Source organism: Motacilla alba, chromosome 3 (assembly GCF_015832195.1).
Source record: "Motacilla alba alba isolate MOTALB_02 chromosome 3, Motacilla_alba_V1.0_pri, whole genome shotgun sequence".
NCBI lineage: Eukaryota > Metazoa > Chordata > Aves > Passeriformes > Motacillidae > Motacilla > Motacilla alba.
In genome coordinates, this window is record NC_052018.1 from 2185676 (window position 1) to 2192333 (window position 6658).

Sequence of the window (6658 nt, forward strand, 5' to 3'; positions counted from 1 at the left end):
GAGGTCCAGAACCTCTCCAGGAGGTCCAGAATTGTTCCTGGAGGTCCAGAATTGATCCTGGAGGTTCAGGGCATCTCCAGGAGGTCCAGAATTCATCCGGAATCGATCCAGGAGGTCCAGAATTGATCCTGGAGGTCCAGGACTTCTCCAAGAGATCCAGAATTGATCCCGGAGGTCCAGAATCAATCCAGGAGGTTCAGGGCATCTCCAGGAGATCCAGAATTGATCCTGGAAGTTCAGGACATCTCCAGGAGGTTCAGAATTCATCCAGAATTGATCCAGGAGGTCCAGAATTGATCCTGGAGGTCCAGAACCTTTCCAGAACATCAAGAATTGATCCTGGAGGTCCAGAACCTCTCCAGGAGATCCAGAATTGATCCAGGAGGTCCAGAATTGATCCTGGAGGTCCAGAATTTATCCTGGAGGTCCAGAATCGATCCTGGAGGTCCAGAACCTCTCCAGGAGATCCAGAATTGATCCTGGAGGTCCAGAATAAATCCAGCAGCTCCAGAATCTCCAGAACCTCTCCAAGGGTTCCAGAACTTCTCCAAGGACACCTCTGGAATGGTCAGGGTCGATCCCAGAGCTCTGGGATTGATCAGGGAGATCCAGAATCGATCCAGGAGCTCCAGAACCTCTCCAAGGACACCTCTGGAGTGGCTGGAATTGCTCCAAGAACCTCAGAACCACTCCAAGGTCTCCAGAAGAGTTCTAAGGACACCTCTGGAACAGCCAGGATCGATCCAGGAGATCCAGAATCGGTCCAAGAGCTCTGGAATGGCTCCAAGAGTTCCAGAATTCCTCCATGGACACCTCTGGATCCATTCTCCTCCAAGGACCCTTTTGGAGTCATTCCAACCCCTCCAGAACCAGCCAGAACTTCTCCAGAACCTCCAGAACCACTCCAGTGACCCCTCAGGATCCATTCCAAGGCCTCCAGAGCCTTTGGAACTCCTCCAGAACCATCCAGAACCTCTGGAACTTCTCCAGAGCTGCTCTGACGACCCCTCAGGATACATTCCAAGATATTCAGAACCTTTGGAACTCCTCCAGAACCTCTGGCAGCGCTCTGAGGAGCCCTCGGGATCCATTCCAAGGCCTCCAGAACCTCCGGAACTTCTCCAGAACCTCCAGAACCACTCCAAGAATCCCTCTGGATTGCCTCCAGAACCTCCAGAACTTCTCCAGAACCTCCAGAAGTGCGCTGAGGACCCCTCTGGATCCCCTCCAGAACCTCTGGAACTCCTCCAGAACCTCCAGAAGCGCTCTGAGGAGCCCTCAGGATCCATTCCAAGGCCTCCAGAACCTCTGGAACTGCTCTGAGGAGCTCTCTGGATCCCCTCCAGAACCTGTGGAACTCCTCCAGAACCTCCAGAAGCGCTGTGAGGACCCCCCTGGATCCATTCCAAGGCCTCCAGAACCTCCAGAAGTGCTCTGAGGAGCCCTCAGGATCCATTCCAAGGCCTCCAGAACCTTTGGAACTCCTCCAGAACCTCCAGAAGCGCTCTGAGGAGCCCTCAGGATCCCCTCCAGAACCTCTGGCAGCGCTCTGAGGAGCCCTCAGGATCCATTCCAGGAGCTCCAGAAGCTCTGGAACTTCTCCAGAACCTTTGGAACTCCTCCAGAAGCTCCAGAACTCCTCCAGAAGCTCCAGAACTGCTCTGAGGAGCCCTCAGGATCCATTCCAAGGCCTCCAGAACCTTTGGAACTCCTCCAGAACCTCCGGAACTTCTCCAGAACCTGTGGAACTTCTCCAGAACTCCTCCAGAAGCTCCAGAACTGCCCTGAGGAGCCCTCTGGATGCCCTCCAGAACCTGTGGAACTCCTCCAGAACCTTTGGAACTCCTCCAGAACCTTTGGAACTCCTCCAGGAGCTCCGGAACTGCCCCGAGGAGCCCCCCGGACGCCCTCCAGGAGCTCCGGCGGCGCCGTGCGGAGCCCGCGGCCGCGGGCCGGGTCCGGCGGTGGCCGCGGTGGCCGCGGTGGCCGCGGGCGCGCTCCCGGCGCCGCCGGCGTCTCTTTTTAAGCTCAGATGGTTTCAGAGATATTTTTTTAGCGATCCTCGTCCACGGCCGCCCGCGCGGGAACTCGCGTTGGGAATCTCCCACCCCCCAAGGCGAATTTCATTTATTTATTTTATTTATTTTATTTTATTTTATTTTATTTTATTTTCATATTTTATTTTATTTTATTTATTTTTAGTTTTGTATTTATTTTAATTTTTATTTTATTTAAATTTAATTTCTTTTTTTCTTTTCCTTTAATTTAACTTAATTTTAATCGAATTTAATTTATTTTATTTTAATTTTATTTTAACTTAATTTAATTTAATTTAATTTAATTTTATATTTGGTTTTCATTTCATTTAATTTTATTTATTCACTTCTATTTTATTTTATTTTCATTTAATTTCATTTCATTTTAGTTCAATTTAATCTTATTTTATTTTAATTTAATTTTAATTTCTTTCCTTTTTTAAAAATTTAATTTAATTTTAATTTATTTAATTTAAATTCAATTAAATTTAAATTTAATTTACTTAATGTTTATTTTATTTTGTTGTATTATTTAAATTTAGTTTAATTCCTTATTTTTAATTTTGATTTTAATTTTTCATTAAAAATTTTTATATTTTATTTTGCTTAAAATGGTTTTATTCTTTTATTCTCTTTGATTTTGATTTTATTTTATTTCTTGACATCTTCTTATATTCCTTTATTTTCTTTACTTTTTCAACCTTTTATTATTTTATTTCATTTTATTTCTCTGTTTTAAAATTTTTATTATTTTATTTCATTTTATTTCCTTTATTTTTTCAATTTTATTTATTTTATTTCCTTTATTTTAATTTAATGTCATTAATTTAATTTAATTTAATTTAATTTTCTATTTGATTTTTTGCCTGGAATTTTTTGGGACTTTCTGGGTTATTTTTGGTTTATTTCAATTTCTTTTTTAATCAATTAATTAATTAAATGCAAATTTATGTAAATTTCTATTTCTTTCTGTATTTATTTCTTTCTTTTGGGCGATTTTTTTTGGGAATTTTTTGGGATTTTTTCCTTTTTTTGTGGAGGGAAATTTTTCAAACATTTTTTTGGGGGAAATTTTTAAATTTTGGGGGGGAAATTTTTAATTTTTTAAAAAAATTTGGGGAAATTTTAATTTTTTTTAATTTTTTTTGGAATTTTTTTTTGAGGAATTTTAAAATTTTAATTTTTTTGGAGGAAATTTTATTTTTTCTATTTTTTGAGTAAATTTTAATTTTTTTTTTGAAATTTTTAATTATTTTTAATTTTTGGGGGGAACTTTAATTTTTTAAAATTTTTTTGGGGGGAAATTAATTTTTTTTAAATTTTTTTTTGAAAACTTTATATTTTTAAAATTTTTGGGGGGTAAATTTTTAAATTTATTTCAATTTTTTTGGGGAAAATTTTAATTTTTAATTTATTTTTTTTCTGTGTGTGTGTGGGGGGGGAAATTTTTAATTAATTTCTTTTTTAATTAATTTTTTGGGGGGGAGAATTTTGAATTTTTTTGCTTTTTCCGCCGTCGGATCCGAGACTTTTTTTGGTAAAAAAACCCCAAAATAACAACGAAAAAAAAGAGGAAAAAAATGAGAAAAAAGTGAAAAAAATGAGAAAAAAATGAGAAAAAAATGAGAAAAAAATGAGAAAAAAATGAGAAAAAAATGAGATTTTTTGGGTTGTTTTTGGGATTTTTTTGTTCCTGAATCCGGCCGGGAATCCTCGCGGGATCCCGGGATTCCCAGAAAACCAAAAGCAGCCGGAATTCTGCGCCGCGCCCGGGATTTGATATAAAAATTCCTAATTTCGCAAATTCCCGGTGGATTCTTGGGGGGGGTCGGGGGAATTTGGGGAGGGGGAGGGAAAGAGGCTTGAAAAAATGGGGGGGGAGTGGGGAAAATGGGGAAAATGGGGAAAAATGGGGAAAAAATGGGGAAAAAATGGGGAAAAAATGGGAAAATTTGAGGGGAAAATGGGGGGAAATGGGAAAAAAATGGGGGAAAATTGGGGAAAATGGGGAAAAATTGGGGGGAAAATGGGGGGAAATGGAGGAAATGGGGATAAATGGGGGGAAATGGGGAAAAGGGGGGAAAAATGGGGGGGAAAATGGGAAAATTTGAGGGGAAAATGGGGGGAAAGGGAAAAATGGGGAAAATTGGGGGGAAATGGGGAAAATTGAGGGGGAAATGGGGAAAAATTTAGATGAAAATGGGGGGAAATGGGGGGAAATGGGGGAAAATGGGAAAAAAATGGGAAAATTTGTGGGGAAAATTGGGGGGAAATGGGGAAAAATTGAGAAAAAATGGGAAAATTTGAGGGGAAAATGGGGAGAAATTGGGAAAAATGGGGGGAAATGGGGAAAAATTGGGGAAAATGGGAAAAAATGGGAAAATTTGTGGGGAAAATTGAGGGGAAATGGGGAAAAATTGAGAAAAAATGGGAAAATTTGAGGGGAAAATGGGGGAAAATGGGAAAATTTGAGGGGAAAATGGGGAGAAATTGGGAAAAAAATGGGGGGAAATGGGGAAAATTTGGGGAAAAATGGGGGAAAATGGGGGAAAATGGGAAAAATTGGGGGAAAATTGGGGAAAATGGGAAAAGAATGGGAAAATTTGTGGGGAAAATGGGAAATGGGGAAAAATAGGGAAAATTTGAGGGGAAAATGGGGGGGAAAGGGAAAAATGGGGGGAAATGGGGAAAATTGGGGGAAAAAAGGGGGAAAAAATGGAGGAAAATGGGGAAAAATTGGGGGGAAAATGGGGGGAAATGGAGGAAATGGGGATAAATGGGGGAAGAATGGGGGGGAAAATGGGAAAATTTGAGGGGAAAATTGGGGAAAAGGGAAAAATGGGGGAAAATGGGGAAAATTGGGGGAAAAAGGGGGGGAAAATGGGGGGAAATGGGGAAAAATTGGGGAAAATGGGAAAAAATGGGAAAATTTGTGGGGAAAATGGGGGGAAAAGGGAAAAATGGGGGGAAATGGGGAAAAATTGGGGGAAAAATGGGGGGAAATGGAGGAAATGGGGAAAAATGGGGGAAAAATGGGGGGGAAAATGGGAAAATTTGAGGGGAAAAATGGGGGAAATGGGAAAAATGGGGGAAAATGGGGGGGAAATGGGGAAAATTGAGGGGGAAATGGGGGAAAAATGGGGAAAAAATGGGGATAAATGGGGGGAAATGGGGAAAATGGGGGAAAAATGGGGGGGAAAATGGGAAAATTTGAGGGGAAAATGGGGGAAAAAAGGGAAAAATGGGGAAAAATTGGGGAAAATGGGAAAAAATGGGAATATTTGTGGGGGAAAATTGGAAATTGGGAAAAATGGGGAAAATTGGGGGGAAATGGGGGAAAAATTGAGAAAAAATGGGAAAATTTGAGGGGAAAATTGGGGAAAAATGGGAAAATTTGAGGGGAAAAGGGGGGAAAATGGGAAAAATGGGGAAAGATGGGGAGAAATTGGGAAAAATGGGGGAAATGGGGGGAAAATGGGGAAAATTTGGGGAAAAATTGGGGAAAATGGGGAAAAAAGGGAAAAAACTGGGGAAAATGGGAAAAAATGGGGGAAAATAGGGGAAAATTGAGATGAAAATGGGGAAAACGGGAAAAATTGGGGGAAAATGGGGAAAAATGGGGAAAATGGGAAAATTTGAGGGGAAAATTCGGGGGAAATGGGGGAAAAGTTGAGAAAAAATGGGAAATTTGAGGGGAAAATGGGGAAAATTGAGGGGAAAATGGAGAAAAAAGGGGGGAAATTGGGAAAATTGAGGAAAAATTGAGGAAATTTGAGGAAAAAAATGGGGGAAATGGAGGGAAAAATGGGGGGGGGGACATCCAGGGTGGCACCGGGGACCTCAAGGGTGACAGAGGGACCCCAAAAGTGGCACTGGGGACACCCAGGGTGGCACCGGGGACAGCCAGGGTGGCATCGGGGACTCCAAAGGTGACAGAGGGACCCCAAAAGTGGCACTGGGGACATCCAGGGTGGCACTGGGGACCCCACAGGTGACAGAGGGAACCCAAGGGTGACACCCGTGACCCCAAAGGTGACACAGGGACCCCACGGGTGACACCAGGGACCCCAAAGGTGACAGAGGGACCCCAAGGGTGACACAGGGGACAATCAGAGATGTCACCATGCGGTTTTATTGCCCACGTCCTGTGCCAGCCTCCTGAGCCCGGGGTTGGGGCACTCGGGGGACACTCGATGGCCCCAAGGGTGGCACAGGGACCCCAAGGGTGGCACTGGGGACAGTCACAGGTGTCACCGTGCGGTTTTATTGCCCACGTCCTGTGCCAGCCTCCTGACCTCGGGGTTGGGGCACTCGGGGGTGGCACAGGGACCCCAAGGGTGGCACAGGGACCCCAGAGATGGCACAGAGAGTGACACCAGTGTCACCATGCGGTTTTATTGCCCACGTCCTGTGCCAGCCTCCTGAGCCCGGGGTTGGGGCACTCGGGGGACACTCGATGGCCCCAAGGGTGGCACAGGGACCCCAAGGGTGGCACAGGGACCGCAAGGGTGGCACCAAGGTTGATGCCAGTGTCACCGTGCGGTTTTATTGCCCACGTCCTGTGCCAGCCTCCCGACCTCGGGGTTGGGGCACTCGGGGGTGGCACCGGGGACAATGCCAGG